General features: G+C 38.9%; 1 long non-coding RNA gene across 1 annotated transcript in view; it reads left to right on the forward strand.

Annotated features, from left to right (window-relative positions):
* The first annotated feature begins 6,568 nt into the window (after positions 1-6,568).
* LOC307000691 overlaps positions 6,569-17,751 on the forward strand; it is a 59,509-nt gene continuing 48,326 nt past the window's right edge. Inside the window, exon 1 of the long non-coding RNA XR_013798058.1 lies at positions 6,569-6,881. This is a non-coding gene — a long non-coding RNA (uncharacterized lncRNA). The remainder of the gene's footprint in view (positions 6,882-17,751) is intronic.

A 17,751-nucleotide genomic window follows, 5' to 3' on the forward strand; every position in this document is an offset into this window, starting at 1 on the left:
ATAATAAAAATCTGTCAGGACCCCTTTAATGATAAATCTTATCTTACGGTAGTGTAGCTATTATCAGACAATGTTATTTTACAATGATTTTAAAATAACATTGGATTTTAATCTGCATTTGAACATGTTAAACAAAATGTTGAACAAATGTTTGTTCATAACTTGCTAGAATTTCAGCCAAAGTTCTGAGAACATTCCCTGTTAAGCGAGTCAGTCAATTGCCAGGCCAAAATGGCATGACAAACTTCAGTTGCTCATTTATTAAATATAGCCTATAGCACTATGCACTGCCCACAGAACAGACATGGCACAAACCTTCTTTCTGTTATTTCCTCCATTGTTTCATTCCCATTGTCTGTGATAATCCAGGGCTGAGATGGCAACAGATGCACATGGAAGCTGCCGAACAGAAAAGGCTGAAACTCAAGAGAAGTGGGTGGATTTTGGTTTCTGTTTTTGTGTACACCGGTAATGTGATGGGTGTTCAAATGTTTCTTTCTTTCTCTCCACATGAAGTTATTTCTGTGCTGTCTCTCCGACCAAACTCAATATTCATTTGCAATCTAAATTCCTGGCTTGACGTCTCCTCTGCTGTTTCTTTTACTTCTGTGTATTGTAAGAAAGAATATCTGGATTATGATGAAAATGTCACTGCCTTTAGCATTGTTTGAGATGTTGGCACAGCACTATTTTAACCCACAGGTGTGTGTGTGTGTGTGTGTGTGTGTGTGTGTGTGTGTGTGTGTGTGTGTGTGTGTGTGTGTGTGTGTGTGTGTGTGTGTGTGTGTGTGTGTGTGTGTGTGTGTGTGTGTGTGTGTGTGTGTGTGTGTGTGTGTGTGTGTGTGTGTGTGTGTGTGTGTGTGTGTGTGTGTGTGTGTGTGTGTTCCAACATCGCTACCTGCACCTCCACCCTATTATGGCAAACAATGACTCGCACCAAACGCTTCCAAAGACTCACAATCCTCAGGGACAGCAAGGCATTGTGGGAGATTTAATCACTGGCTGAGGCTCATGCAGAAGGAGGCAGGTTGTTCTTTTGTGTCAGAACTGAGGCAACTTTGACATTTTGAGAAAGACTGACGTTCAGGACACATTTACATAAGGACAAAGCCCAGAGAACTGAAGAGAATGGTACAGAGATAGACAGAAAATGTTAAATGTCACTTAATTGAGCAGCACTGTGCGTCTCAAAGGTTTTAATTGTGTTAACCAAATCAAATTCCCAGCTACACTGACTGTACATGGACTGTCAGACTGTGATGAATGGCAGAAAGATATTCCACATATATAGAGTCTTTACACAAGGGCAAGTGTCACTTCCATTTCTATTCACATTATGCTATTCAAAATTATGCTTGTCACGGCCTTATAGGATAGACAACATTTAATCTTGTGTGAATGAAAAAGCTTTGTGGGATGTAGGCCTACACAAAGTTTTTAATGTTTTTAAATGAAGTTTCTTATAGGTTATTGGGGCTGTATTTAATAGTAATATTTTATATTAAATATTAAACTGTTTTAATACACTTTAAAAATTTAATTTATTCCTGTGATGGCAAAGCCGATGTTCAGCATCATTAGTGTCTTCAGTGATCACATCATCCTTCAGAAATCATTGCAATATGCAGATTTCCTGCTCAAAAACTTTCATTATTATTATCAATGTTGAAAACAGTTGTGCTGCTTAATAATTATCTAAAAATGGTCTAATTATCTAAAAAAGATATTAAGACTTGTTTTAAATGTATCTTTAAAACAAGTGTATTTTGGCTTACTGTGGTATTTTTACTTGTTAAACTTCAAAGTAGGCCTATGTTCAGCTATTCTACCTGGTTAATATTATAAATGGACATTACAAAAAGATTTGATTGCAGTGTTTCAAAACATTGAAACTGTGTCTGTCTAAATTATGTGGGACAGATTTACTAGGCTAGCTTGAGCCAGCGCAAACCCTCTTTTGGCGTGGTACACGCAATAAAAAATTAGCGCTGAAAAGGCTTGAACAGTTATTTTTGCGCCTGACCTTAATGCATATGTATTTGTAGGATATTTCCAGACGCAAAATTTATGGGAGGAGAGTATTTAAAAATTAATCACGCAAGCTTTGTCCTAGTCAATTTATTAGTATTTGCACCATTATTTACCACCTCAAAAAAGCATGTCTTAAACCAGATGCTAATTTGCGCTGCTCTTGGTAGATTGTGTTGGTCATTATGGAAATGATCCGGCTGCATCTATGGTTTTTAATTTATGCGTAATTAGTGGATCACGTGCAGAACTTTCCACTCCTGCACTGTTCTGGAATTTAGCTCTCATGCTAATTTCCCCTGTTTAGTAAATCTGGCCCTTTGTCTGTAAAACCTGACCTAAGATGTTAAGACTGTCCCAGACAGTAACATGGTGTCGGTCCAGATCCGGGCCACATCTGGTACATGTGGATTCCATGCGTACCAGATGTGGGCCGGCACTATGTTGCTTATAATTTAATAGACTTACACTGATGGAAAGACCTAAGCCATAGTAGAGCTGTACGATTCTGGATAAATTGAGAATCACGATTTTCATGTTTCAAATAAAGATCACGATACTCCCACGATTCTGAACAGACAAGAGACAACTGAACAAAATAATAATTTGCTAGACGTTCTGACAAAATGTTAACTGCTGCAGTCTATTTAAAATGTTTAATTAATTTGAATTCATTATTTGAAAAAAACGTGGTCATTTAGGAGTGAGATCGCGTGATTGTATGAATCGAGATAACGATCTTTTAGCGATTAATCGTGCAGCTCTAAGCCATAGGTATCAGTATAGCCTTGGGATAGTAAGCAACCACCCAGAGCACCATAGCAACCACTTAGCAACACCCTATTAGCCACTCAGAACACCCTAGCAACTGCATAGCAATGCCTTGGCAACCACCCACCTATGGCATTGTGAGTTATAGGTCATGACTATGATTTAGCCAAATAAGGTATGTTGTATCAACATAATTTGTTGATTCTAGTACAACATTCCTGTCTAAAAAATGTAGTCCTACTCTTATCGCTATCCCTAAACCTAACCCTTCCCAAAACATCTCCCTAAAATCAGAGGGAAAAAACACTGATGTAGAAGCACCTAACCCTGGTTGTAAGCTGAAACTTGACACAAACTGTAAACTTGTCCCTCAAATCCGACTGGTTGAATGGAATGTTGCTCCAGGATCAACAAAGATGTTGATCCAAGAAGCTACGTTCACCTTGAGTTAAAGTAGCTTAGTTCTTATATTAAAACAATTTAAGTCCATAATTTGATCTCAGTCATGTTTAAATACATCACACACAGGTTAAAAAGTTGATTATATCCCATGGTGGCCTTCTTTGTATTTCTGCTTGACTAAGAACGCTGCGTTTAAGAAATTCTTAAGATCAGATCTTAAACCCTATTAGACTGAGCAACGCTAGATGAAAGACAAAAGCTCTGTCTCTTTTGCATTTATCCCACAAAAGGGTTAAGGTTGTACTTCCAGCCTTATGAAAGTGACAGGCCAAATTTCATTCTTTTATGGACGCTGACTGCCCCTCATTGACTCACAATGGAATGGATATAATTTTGCAGATGTTGGTGAAAAAGCTCAAATGTCAGCCTCTTTTCAAACTGCCAGACCTGCCTTAGCCCAGGGATGAATAATGGATCAGTCACCTTTGTCTACTGCTGAATATTCTTACATAAATACAAAGACTCATAAAACGCATAAAAGAGCATCTAATTCATCTTTTAACGCACAGATCAAACGCTGTGATAACTCAGCGCAGAGTCTGCTTTTCTTAACGACAGACAGGTGAATGAAGAACACCTTTGTGCTCGCTCCTATCTCTTGTGTCTGGAACAAACGTCTGATTTACCCCTGACTGCTGTCTTTCGTGTTTCGCCTGGTTTTTGTTAACCCTTCCACAGAAGCAAAGGGCTAAAGAGAGTCCGATATGCGCACACATGGGGTTTTGGGTAAAGACCTCTGTGATTTTAAGGAGATTTTAAATTTGGTCAGCCTCATGTTGTTTCAAACCGAAGTTGCAAAATTTTCATGGAATATAAAATGCTATGGAATATTTTCCATGCAATAAAATTGAATGGAGACAGATGTAGTCAATCTACAAAAACTGACCAAAAACCCCAAGTAGGGGGCCAACTCACCAAAGTACTGGGGTAAGATGGCCTCTTTGAATCATTTTATATTTTGTCCTATAACAACTAAATAGCAAATGTTTTTATTTATTTCCTGCAATAACACATTGGCTGATGCATCATCATCTTGCACACGCAAACCTATATCTAAATGTGTTACAATTTAAAGGTAAATGCACATTGATCTTAAGGGGGGAATCTTACCCAATGTTACCCTACATCAAAAGAGTAGTATGTCCGAAGTATTCGAAAAACAGTGGGTGAAAAGTCCCCGGATGACCTCCGCCGAGATTCTTAAGTGTGCATTCGATGGACACTTTACTCCCATGAGGCCGCAGGAGAGGATTTATGAATGCTAGTAGGTCATGTGACAGTAACAACATGGCGGAAGTAGTACATCCAAATTTCATGCATACTACCCATGTTCATTAGCCTGGGAAAACCCAGACCACTCTCAGTTGTAACTGAGTAAGGGTCTGGCAAAGCTCCATAGACAATTCATTTCCACAGGGGCGTCACCAACGGACGTCGGATAGATCTAAAACCAATCAGAGCGATGAATGACATGACGTATGCAGAGCGACGGAAAAACATCTCGAGACTCTCAGCAATTCTCTGTTTGTGTTAACGAAAATGACAATTTTAAATCGCTTGAAACAGACGCGATAGCTGATTCGAACGAGTGATGTTGTGATGTTCCACGGCGGCATCCATCTTTGTAATGTACAAAATCTGCGTCACCGTCTCTGCTCTGTCGTCATCGTGTAAAGCCCGCCCCAACGTTTCTGAATTGGTGCCGCGATTTCGACGGATTGGAAATGGGTTTCAATGGGCTCGTTGCCAGACCCACTTGCAGAGCAAATCTAAATTTGCCGGAAGTGGTCTGGGTTTTCCCAGGCTACATGTTCATATTATATAGAGGAAACTTTTTTTAACGGTCGCGAAGTAAAATCAAATTCAAATGTAGAACTCAGACAGCACGCGATTTCGTACGCAAAGTGAGCTGATTCTGTGTTCGCTCCATGTCTTAACAGTAATTATTACGAGACGGCAACCTGTGACTTTCTACTTGAAATGGTTCACGTCCTCAGACTCGGATTTATGCAGTTAGCTGGTACAAGTCAGAGCTCTGTAAGTTGTTTATGTTCATTATTATTGTAATGTTATGTGCTTTGAGAAACCAGTAGTTTAACGCCATCTATCGGGAAGCTTTGCAGACTCTGCTCAGGCTGTGCGTGACCTGCGTTCATGTGTTTGGAAGGAGGATTGGCTATGGAAACGCTGAAGGGAGGATGGGATCTTATGCTTTTGAAGCTAGCTTGCTATTGCTAGCCTCTCCGAAATTACCTACCCTACCTTTAATGCATTAACTAGTTATAAGTAATAGGATCTTATTATAAAGTGTTATCGAACCTTCAACATGGAACCTTTCCATTGCACAAAATGTTATTTACTGAATAAACTGTTCACTAAATGGTTATTTGGGGAACCCAGCGTGATTCTTCTAAGCCATTGGTTCAGTCTTTCCAAAACCACCAAGGTGTATTTGTCAGTGGACCTTCTACACTCTCCATAGCCAGACAGCTTAACTCACCGGCTCCATTATAAACCTATTGCCCTACGCCAAACTCTTGCTCTCTGCCCTGGACCTGGATAGCAATCATTTCAAAATGACATGTTCTGTGGGACCGCAAGACACCTTATCTCGTCACTCTGAACAAACTGCCATTCATTCTCTGTACTTGTGCTTAACAATATTGAAATATATAAATAAAACAGAGAAAGAAAGAAGAGCAGGGTACATCGCATACACTGGCTGCTCTCTTTCATGGTTATTGTGCAAAATAGCTGTGCAATATTTTTTTTTTTGTCAATGGTTTACTCTAAAAGCTTTTCCCTCTGTCAGTATGAAAGGAAAGCAATAAAGGTCTTTCAATGGGCATGAATAAAACCAGGGAGAACAGAGGGGAGCCGCTGGGGGTTTGGCCGAAGGGCTTCTATTCTTTAGCTGGTAATCAAATTGAAGCTGAAATGAAATGGAGGTTTCTTATGAAAATAGCCTTTGTTGACTGGAAAGCTGGTAATTCATAAACAATACATAAGGCTTTTGTGAGCATAATAACATATTCATGCTCTCAGAGAAAGGAAAAGAGAGAGAGAGAGAGAGAGAGAGAGAGAGAGAGAGAGAGAGAGAGAGAGAGAGAGAGAGAGAGAGAGAGAGAGGCAGTGTGGCAGTGAATAAAGGGCTACAGGGGTTTGGCTTGTGCGTCTCAACTGCCAGAGCAATAACTGATGTTACTCTGTGTCACCTCTCGCTTCCTCTCTCTCTCTCTCGTTCTGCCTCTCACTGTCATTTTCTCTCGGCCACAATCTTTCTCTCCATAACTCCCTCGTCACTGGCTTGTGGTGTTTGACAGGAATACCAGAGTAGTGGGTCTTCAGAAGTAGTGAGTTGAACAGGCAGAAGGTGCTTCAGATGAATTACCTGCAGGGGAGCTCAGTGATGGACTGGACACACAACTCTCAGCGTGGAGCAGCAGAAGCTTGAAAGGAAAGTGGTTTACAAACAGGATGACTTTTGAGAGAACGCGGACATCGGATGTTTTCGCTGGAATAAAGGGGAATTTTTGTGGGATGTTTTTTTGGGACACTTTACTTCTCAGATGTGAAAACATGTGAAAGTTTCTACAGTTTTATCTCTGTTGAGACCAATGGTGAGTAGGAACTGATTTCGACAGCTGTTCACGTGTCTATGAACTTCATGAGAAATTCTGTCTGACAACACAATCAAAATTCACGGCGGAAGCAATTAACTTCAGCATTGCAAAATTGATCTTTCTTTATGCTGCTGTGATATAATGTCTAAAACTGCTTTGGCTTGTTCTTGCCTTAACACTGTTGGGTGCTTGGAAAAAAGTAATGCAGAGGAAGTTCAGTGGCTAGTTTAGCAGTTCAATCGGTCTGATTCACTTCCCTGCACTGTCCCTCCTGATGGCTCATTGACATACTTGCATGGACAGCTCTGTGATTTACATTTTAGTCCTTGCACATTCATATTCTATTTGCATTTTAGGTATGACACCTATCAGTTTTGCATGCATATTTTATTTGTATGAAAAATATATAAAACATATTTTATAATAGGCCTATGCCTGATTCTAATTACATGCTCTGGTGATATTGATGGCTTAATATTGTCAGATTGGATGCTTATTGGATGTCATTGCTGCATTAATGACTGTTACAAGTAGCATTTCCTTTTTCTATTTCTGGTTTTCTTATTAAATTTTCCCCAGATTTTATTTGAACGCTAAGTCTTTAATTATAAAAAAAAAAAAAAACGAATTCTGTACAATACTTATTTTTAAGTTGGGTTAGACTGCACATCACTGACAAAAAAATGGATAGATGCTTTAGCACATCTTGTGTGTAATGTTGTCTCCATCAGTAAAACATCGCACCTGAATGTTGGACTGAATCCTGCACTTGATCTCTCTAAAATAAGCTTTCTTGTCTAGAGTCCTCTGCATCATACAACAGTCCTCAATGAGCAAAGGCACATATCTGTATATAGAGGTAAGTGGCCTGTTTACACAATGGCAATAATCAGCTTTCTTTCTTGGGGGGTAAATGACTCAAAGTGAGTGTTTCAGGAGTCAGATGAGAGAAAACCACCCCTATAAACTAGTGTGACATTCTCCTCCCTCCAATGGGAATGCATCAATCTGCTTTACGATGAATATTGCTTCTTCTGTCAATGGAAATATATGCAGCTGAGTTCCATCAATAGACTCTTTTCGCCTTTCAGGAGAAAAAAAAAGTGTTGGTTTCTAGACTAGTCTGTCTGATCATATGTTTTCTTTTTATTTTAGGATCAGTGTCAGGACTAAGGAAGTTGAAGGGATGACTGCCTGAGGAAAACAGAATAAAGAGAGAGAAAGAGTGGGGAATGAAAGAGTAGAAAGGGGAAGGCTGTGATTAGAGAAGTAATCTTTTCACTTGTCCCTGAGAGAACTGAGAAAATGCATTTGAGAAAGTGAGAGAGAGAGAGAGGGTGCAGGGTGTAAGAAGTGTTTGTATTTGTATTTTAGAGTAATGTTAGCAATAAACAGAGCATCACATTCTTCAGTGAATCTACTACACCAAAGATTCTGCATTCATCTGATGTCACTGCATTCCAGGGAAGTGATCAGATGGTGGTTGGGTTGTTTGTATTATCAATCAATCGATCCACTGTTGTCCTCTTTAACTTAGAGCATGTAGAGCATTCACGCTCGTCTCGCAGACACTTGCTCTTCGTGGGGAAAAAATTGTTAAGGAATATGGCACTATTTTAGGAGTTCTATACATTTTGTTACTACGTATGCAAGGAAATGTAGCTTCTAGTCATGTCAAAACATCAAGAACTAATAGAGAAGAATCACCAGAATTAATTTCATGTCATTAACTTCTAAATGTAACTTGGCAAGTTTTAAAAAGTGAACTCTGAAAGAGGCATTCAAACATTTGACTGATGCTTACTTAAAAATAAATCAATTTTTATTTGAGATAATGAAAATATTTAAAATATTTATTATTTGAAGATAGTCAGGTGGATTTGATGCATCAAATGATGCAACCACACCAGAATTATATATATATAATTTAAAGAAATTAATTTAGCTTCTAAATGGATCTTGCCAAGTTTATAATAATAAATAAAAAAATATGTGAGATTTGTTGTTAAAGTATTAAATGCAAAGATAAGGTTGAAATGTTTCAAACCCTCTTTGAACTGTAAGCATTTAACTCAAGTGTAAGACCAGAAGATGGCAGTATCCTCCATGCCTTGCTCAGTGTCAGGATGGAATTAGGAAATATGTACTAATTTAATTTAAAAAAATGTATATATATATATATATATATATATATATATATATATATATATATATATACTCACCGGCCACTATGTACACCTTGCAAGTATCGGGTTGGACCCCCTTTTCCCTGTAGAACTGCCTAATTGTTAGTGGCATAGATTCATCAAGGTGCTGGAAACATTCTTCAGAGATTTTGATCCATATTGGCATGATTCCATCAGGCAGTTGCTGCAAATTTGTCAGCTGCATATCCATGATGCGAATCTCCCATTCCACCACATCCCAAAGCTGCTCTGTTGGATTGAGATCTGCTGACTGTGGAGGCCATTTGAGTTTAGTGAACTCAGAGTCATGTTTGAGATGATTTGAACTTTGTGACATGTTGCGTGATCCTGCTGAAAGTAGCCATCAGAAGATGGGAACACTGTAGTCATAAATGGATGGACATGGTAAGCAACAATACTCCGGTAAGCTGTGGCAATGCTCAGTTGGTACTAAGGATCCCAAAGTATGCCAAGAAAATACCACACACCATTACACAAATTCTGACCCAACCATCTGAATGTCGCAGCAGATATTGAGACTCATCAGACCAGGCAACGTTTTTCAAATCTTCTATTGTCCAATTTTAGTGAGCCGGTGTGAATTCTAGCCTAAGTTTTCTCTTCTTATTTGAAAGGAGTGTCACAGGTGTGTTTTTCTGCTTCAAGGTTTCTACGTGTTGTGCATTCAGAGATGCTCTTCTGCAGACCTTGGTTGTAACGGGTGGTTGTTTAAGTTTCTGTTGCCTTTCTATCAGCTTGAATCAGTCTGGCCATTCTCATCTGACCTCTAGCATCAATAAGGCGTTAAACGCTAACTGAGGGAAGGAATTTCACATTCACGAGCAAGCAAATATTAAGACCAATAGATCAAATCTAATAAGAATGACATTAAAAGATCAGAACTGCATGTCACATTAAAATATCAGAACTGCATGTCACATGTCATATTAAGACGCACGGTCAAATCAAGGTTTTGGTATGTTGCCAAAAAGTTTCAAAAGTTAAATGGCTGACTTTATTAACCACTAGCACACGCTAGGGCTAACTGTTTGCCCTGTTGTGATTCAATAATGTCACCGAACCAGAAGAGGGCGCCATAGCTCTGTGTGAAATATCACAGCTGAAAGCCGACAGCAGAACTGTCTCTGAACGCTAATCAATGTCTAACATTTAAAACAAACAATCCCTTTAAAACAGATAATAGGCTACATTACTTTGGTGATGTTAGCGCATAACTTTTTCATTACATTATAAATGTAGGTACCAAGCAAGATAATTGTGCAGTCACATATATTGCACTTACTCCCATACCTGTCGAGGATTAACATTTTTAGGCATGCGGTAGGCTACCTTATACACATTTCCCGTGGATGTTTAAAATGGCGGTTTATTCTGAATAAAACAACGTATTTATGTTGAACACTGCTGTTCAACAAAATCAACATCAAACATTAATTTTGAACGTTTTGAAAGTTTTTTTTTAAATCACTGACAAGATGGTAGGATAAATAAGGACTAAATTATTACATGGATGTGAGTCTAAATGCTTGACTAATTGCTTAGAATAAAACGTGGAAGGGTCTTCAAATTAACGACTTAAGGCTTCCATTTAAAAAATGATATTAAAAAAAATTACAGAGGGAACTCATTCGAATTTCGGGTTGGCCTACAATCTGACATAGCTACTGTACAGCTCTAAGAAATTAGCTTTATTAGAGTGTCAATTACCAAGTAAATTGCACTTCGCAGTGCTGTCTGATGACATCTGTTGTGATTTTGCATTCATTTTGCAGCTTTAAATAGAGATCATGGTCTCCTCAGTGTCACTTGTAGCCTATAATTCCTTTTTGGTGACATTGTCTGTTTGAAGGAGACCATGTAGGCCTATACACCATCAATAATACAATTATCTATTGGGCAGCACACCTCTAACTATGGGCCCATGCAGACAGTAAACTGAAATAAATAAAATATAACCTCACTGCGCAGATTTCAAATGCAATGCTAATAATACCACGACTTGCTGCAGCACGCGCTACATGACGTCTATTGTGACTTGGAACAGGAAAAGTACAGGCGCGGGAAGCGCGTGCAGCGTTCCATTGAATGCCACAGAATTGGCCGCCATCAGACGACCTACTATTTTATACATTGTGCGCAAATGCAAGAGCTGTAAACAGATTACTGTAAACAAGTCTCCAACTGGTCTGATGCCACCGCTGCCAACCGGTGCCGTCTAGCAGAATCAGACGTTTTTATTACTGCGGGTGAAACACCATGCCTGACACAATGTGACCCTAGCGCATTTGTTTTCGACAGACTCTCTGGCTTGAATTGCATGTGCAAAAAAGGTGCTTTCATAGTGGACCGCAGCAGCGGGAGCAAACAGCACAGTACTTTTAGCTCAATTATCCCCGCGGACAGCCGCTTGCCTGATCTATAGATCCAGCACAATTAGCTGATCCGTGTGGGTCTGCCACATCCACCCGGAAGGGTTAAAAAACGGGCAGGAATGGACAGGCCTACTGAAGTTTAAGTGCCGTCTCTGAGCTGCCTGTGAATTCCTGCACCGTCTCGGCACTTTTCCCTGTTCGGGTTTTGATTGCCTGACAACACGTGGCAGTTAGAAAGGGACAATGGGGAGGAGAATGAAAGAAACTCCTAAAACTGAGATGTGACCAACCACTGAGCCTCTTAAACCATGTCGGAGAAATGGCCGTGACAAAGCATGCCCAAAACTCTACCATCGGTTGCCATGACAGCCGCAGGCACCCGCTCTGCCTTTTCACCCCCCCCCCCCCCTCACCCCATCATAAAAAAAAATACACACTCCACATTTTTGTGAATGCGAGAGAAACGGGTATCTAAATGCCAAACGCCTAGTCACTGTTATTCAAACACATGTCATTTTGTTGTCTCTGATTTCATAAGGTCTCCAAAATTTCATCACATCACTGTATATTATATAGTAATATATTATTAATAAATATATTATATTATATTTAGTTTAGATCTACACTACCGGACAAAAGTTTGGAATAATATAGTTTTTTTTTAATGTTTTTGAAAGAAGTCTCTTCTGCTCAGCAAGGCTGCATTTATTTTGCCTCAAATTAAGTACAATCAGCTCGGATAAATAAGTAATTTCAACAAATTACATTAAACTGAATAAAAAAACGTAGTTAAAGCAATGTAAAAACATGTTTTCATAACTTGTTGATCATATAAATGTATACAGTGTAAAGTAAAAATAGTTATACTGTGAAATATGATTAAAAATTAAAATAGCTGTTTTGAAATATTTAAATATTTCATAATGTAATTTATACTTGTGATGGCAAAACTGAAATTTCTGTCTTCAGTGTCACACGATCATTCAGAAATCATTCTAATGATTTGCTGCTCATGAAACATTTCTCATTATTGTCAAGGTTGAAAACAGATTAACATTTTTGTGGAAACCGTATTGCATGTGTATATCTATTTGAAGCAGTGGTATGAAAAAATATTATACTACAAAATTCGTCTTTTAAAGTGAATGCATCTGATTTCTTGCAAACACTTCTCATTTGAAAGCTGATGTTGTTCTTTCCATAAAGCAAAATGCACATCTTAAAGTAAGGCATATGATGCAAAGAAACCTGAAAAATAGTGTTCATGCAGCTCTTCATGTATGTCTGGTAAAGCTCTCCTCCCTCTGGAGCAGGTGCCGCTTCTCTGGGTTATTTTCCTCTGCCGTGTTATTTAGCTGTCATAGACCGAGGGCAACTTGCCAGCAAACATGACAGAATAAGATCAGCTCGACTTCTTTTAACAGGACGGACTAGATCTGCTACTGAAATCACCAAGAACAATTCTTACTCTTGAGACGGCGTAGAGGAAATGAAAAACAGATTAAGTGGCCGATAGTCTTTGTTTAAAAGGGTTAGATTTAATACACAATAACTGTTGGTTGTGCCTCTAAAGCCAATCTGTGGTGAGAATCATTGAAAAGCTAAGATCAAAAAACAAAACAAAAATTATTCCCTTGCTTGTCGCAGAATATGGCTCAAATTATAAAGTTAAAGGTTGCATTGTTTAAGCTTAGCATCTGCACATTACCTGTCCTTTTAAGTGAGTGTGAATGTGTGTGCAACATAGGAGAGAGAGAGAGAGAGAGAGAGAGAGAGAGAGAGAGAGAGAGATGTGTAGTTCAAAGACCTAGTATTAAACGTCCCTCTTTGAGGAATGTGAGGGGGTTATAAATTCATTGTCTCCTCTGAAAGGCTTGATAACCTATTCACAAACAAGCACTAAAGATTTTGATAGGCTAATGGAAAAAAGGTGGTCGCACACTCCTTTGTAATTGGGCATCATAAATCTGAAGAGGCCTTGGCAGCGATACAAAGCGCTTTTATTTCTGTCTTTCTTTGACCCAAACCCTACACATATATCTCGCTGTATCCTCAATGGCTGATCTGAAGGGCGAGATATACATGTTACGGACAAGACACATGACCAGGGCTCTGTGACATCGATTGCCTTCCACAATACCCTGTCCGTGACTAGGAAATGGGCAGCCTTGGGGCAATAACACTGGCCTCTTTCTTATCAAGATGGCTGGTGTACATGCCTCTGTCAGAGGACATTAACCCTGCCTCTTTCATCCTGACAGTGGTGATTAGCGCGGCAGTCTGATCCTGCCATTGATGTGGCCCAACCTGGGCAATGGGGTCTGAAGAGGAGAGATGGAATAGACTGAGCTGATTATTGGTGGGTCGACGGGACGATCTGCTGACGGCTGAAAGATGCTGTGTGATAGTGTTTCAGGGCCGGGTGTAATTGTACGAATGAGGCATTTTTCGCACGAGAGCCGTCAATAAGATCGCTCTGAGGCCACATTCACACAGCAGCAGAATACGGGTTGTCAGTCATTTTTTAGAGTGCCAAACGGGGTTGTTCTCACACAGTTCGCTTACAAGTGAGTGTGACAATCGCTTTTTATAACAGAACTGACACCATTACATTTCAGGACTCGACTGCCTGTTGAACTAGTTGTGTAGGTCATGCAAATTTCAGCCTCAAAGTTCTTAATGCCAAAGTATTAACACAGAAAACAGAAGCATTGGAAAAAAACGAACAAAAAAATAGGCCTAATAATAATAATAATAATAAAAACAATAACACAATGAAGCAGTAAAAAAAAGAATGAATAGGCCATATAATAATAACAACAACAACAATAACACAATGAAAGTAATAATAAAAACAATTAAAAAATGATTAGGCCTAATACAATTATCAATGACTGTGTAGGCTAAAAATAGGCAGAACGATAGGTACAACGACAGACAGACAGACATTGAGTAAAAGAATGTCTTCAGTAGCAATTGCATTTCACCTTTTTCTGCTACTCTAGAAAAATGTATATTGAGGTTTGATACTGAGCGCACACACGTTATAACGACATAACGTTGCGTTTCTTCAGCACTGGTAAATTACCAGATTATTTTGTCCCTGTACAGTCGCCGTCTTCAGCCACAGGTGCTCCACCAAACACGGTAGCCTCTACAATCAGGTAACAATAAAATATTTTTGAAGCCGCTGTCCGTTAATTAAGTTTCAATGGATGAATTTGCGTTAACGAACTTAAACGACTGTAAGGTCGATTATCAATGTAATTTGATACTTACGACGACTGTTCATGGCCAAACGCAATGAGTCAGAGACAGTTGCGTTCAGTCGGTGTTTCAGTCGGCGTTGGAAACAGTCTGTAAGTGTGTTCAGTTCAGTCTTTTGAACATTTAGTCGTTAAGTGTGTCCTCGTCTTAAATTAAGACCTACTTTGTTTATGTTATGATCGTCGCCATCTTTGATATTATATCAGTTAGGCTACTGATATTCACTCGTTGTCGAGATTAGAAAAGTGGGTTCACATATTATTATTATCTTTACCCTATCATTTATTTATTAATATTATTGTTACAGGACTTTTTTTAATGACTCGTTGCTAGCCTTCACCTGAATCAGATGAACAGTTTAGTGTTTTGGCAAAATAGTCTTTCCTCTAGCCTATGTCCTTTATCTGGGTAAAATGTCTGCAGAACTTGGTTTGTGCAAAATCGAAAAGGCCTGCCATTCAAAAAAGTCTACACATTCCCTGTCCTTTTTTTTTGCATGTTTATCTGTTAAATATTTAGGCAAATTGTATTATGCTTTTATCTTTCAATGTGAGTGCAGGCTCTATTTAACACATGCACACCACATTTAAATCCATTGCACTGATTTCCCCTCAGTATTGTCACAGGGCCTGCCAATGCATCAGTAGTTCTGCAGTACTGGTCTGTTGTTTGGGTGAGTCCTCCTCTTCCTCTTCAATGATTTGTGGTTGTGATCAACAGCCCTCCTGATAAGTGGGTTACACTTGTTTCTAACCCTACCTGAAGAGAGATCGGTGGTAGTTTGTGTAGAGTTTGATAATTGCCGTTGTTAGTCAGAAGTGGTGATTCCAACCATAGAGTGACTCTTAGTGAGGCATTTTTCTGTTATTACAGAGGAGCTCTCGACAGGATTGAACCAATAGACCAGTTTATTTAACTTACCACCAAATATATGTGGGCTATAATATATTATTAAGTTCCTGTATTATGGCTCAGCTTATTTTTCTTTTCTTTTTATTATTTTGCGTTTCATTAGTCTGAGAGAACATGAGGTTTTTCTGAGTGAACTTCTCTTGCTTGCATCCAGAGGGCGGCACCATTTTCATCATTATTCAACCATTGGCTCTCCACAAGGACCTGGGGCCCACTAGGGGGCCTCAGCAAACTTTTAAGAGGGCCGCTGGATGACTTAGAATTATTTAAATTTCTAAAACATACAAGATGTTTATTTGTTTTCTCCCTCAACAACTAAGATTAATAGTGTTTTTTTTTAACATGCAGTTCTTAAAATTTCTAAAATCACAAAATGAATTGTTTTTAGTTAATATACCTACTATCAATACTCCAAGTTTCTGTTAAAAAGTTGGAAAACAAGCAGCTTTGTCATAGTTTTGTCAAAAATACATTACCTTATGTACTATAGATATTATTATATTATATATTAGAAACTGGGGCAGGCCTTTGAGTCTTATAGGTTGAGAACCACATTTATTAAACTCGTTTTTTTATGGATTTTGTTGAGATTATTTCTATTTTACTCTGACAAATGAATTGTGAAAGTGAATTGTTATATACATGCATTTTCGGCTTATGAGAATCATTGTAGAACCTTTACATTTTCATAAAGCTGAGTGCAGATTGATGGATATAAATAAATTGTGTGTGTGCGTGTGTGTGTGTGTGTGTGTGTAAAATCAAATGAGGACGAGTGTTGTGGAGAGAAGCTCTTAGGGGAGGGAAAATGTCAGCTGTCTCTTCAAGACTGCGAGTGCACGCGTGTGTGTGTGTGTGTGTGAGACAGCTTCCGTGCTCTTTGTAAGCATTTTGAGCCCTTGTTTAAACGCCTCTAGATTATGAGACACAATTCTGAGCGTATCAGTTTACACAATACCACAGGAAATCATGTCAGCCTCATTGTGTGCATATCTCTACCTCCTCAGGTAAAAGGACAACATTCGATGGCTTAGATTTACTCTCGTTTACTTTCTAAAAACTGCTCGTAGCCCCCCCTGCTCGGCCCTCCTTGTGTCCCCTCCTTCCTCTCAGCCCACCCAATTAAAAAGCAAAAGAGGAGAAAAAAAAGCACATTGCTGCCTTGCAAGTATTACTTATCACATTAATTAAAAACTGGTGGCACAATGGGAGCCCGCAGCTGCAGAGGAAAGCCAGGGAAATTAACAAACGTTTGATTTGTTGTGTTGTGGATGTGACATTTATTATACAGGTCAAAGTAAAACAAAGACCAAAGCCCAAATATGCTAATGGGGATCTGGCAACCTGGGGCAGTTGTACAAACACTGAGGACTGGCTAAATATTCCGTGTTTATTACTGTTGCGCACAGCATCACGGAGAGGGATACGGCAAGGCGGCGTTTGTCACCTGCTCATGTTTGATAGACTCATGTAACTTAAAGACTGGTCTGGTCACTGTCTGCCACACACATAAAGTCAATGGTTTGTTAATCAATGTTGATCAAGTTAAAACATTTGATAAAATGCCTAAAAAGAGGAAGGAAACGGGGAAATAGGCTGGTGAAAAAATATGAATATAAATAATGGCATATGTGACCCTGGATCACAAAACCAGTCACAAGTTGCACGGGTATATTTGTGGCAATAGCCAACAATACATTGGGTCAAAATGATCGATTTTTCTTTTATGCTAAAAATGTAGGATATTAAGAAAAAATCATGTTCCATGAAGATATTTTGTAAATTTCCTACCGTGAATGCAGAACAATCGCTAACATAAATGGACAACTTTAAAGGCGATTTTCTCAATGTTTCGATTTTTTTGAACCTTCAGATTCCAGATTTCGAATAGTTGTATCTCGGCCAAATATAGTCCTATCATAACAAACCAAACGTCAATGGAAAGCTTATTTATTCAGCTTTCATGTGATGTATAAATCTCAATTTCAGAAAATGTAGCCTACCCATGTGACTGGTTTTGTCATCCAGGGTCACGATATGTCCTATAGCCTGAGAGAGCAAGAGGTGGAAAGCCTGGAAATGTCAGTGAATTTTATATTATTATTTTAA

Source organism: Phoxinus phoxinus (genome assembly GCF_949152265.1).
Source record: "Phoxinus phoxinus genome assembly, chromosome: 6".
NCBI classification, from domain to species: domain Eukaryota; kingdom Metazoa; phylum Chordata; class Actinopteri; order Cypriniformes; family Leuciscidae; genus Phoxinus; species Phoxinus phoxinus.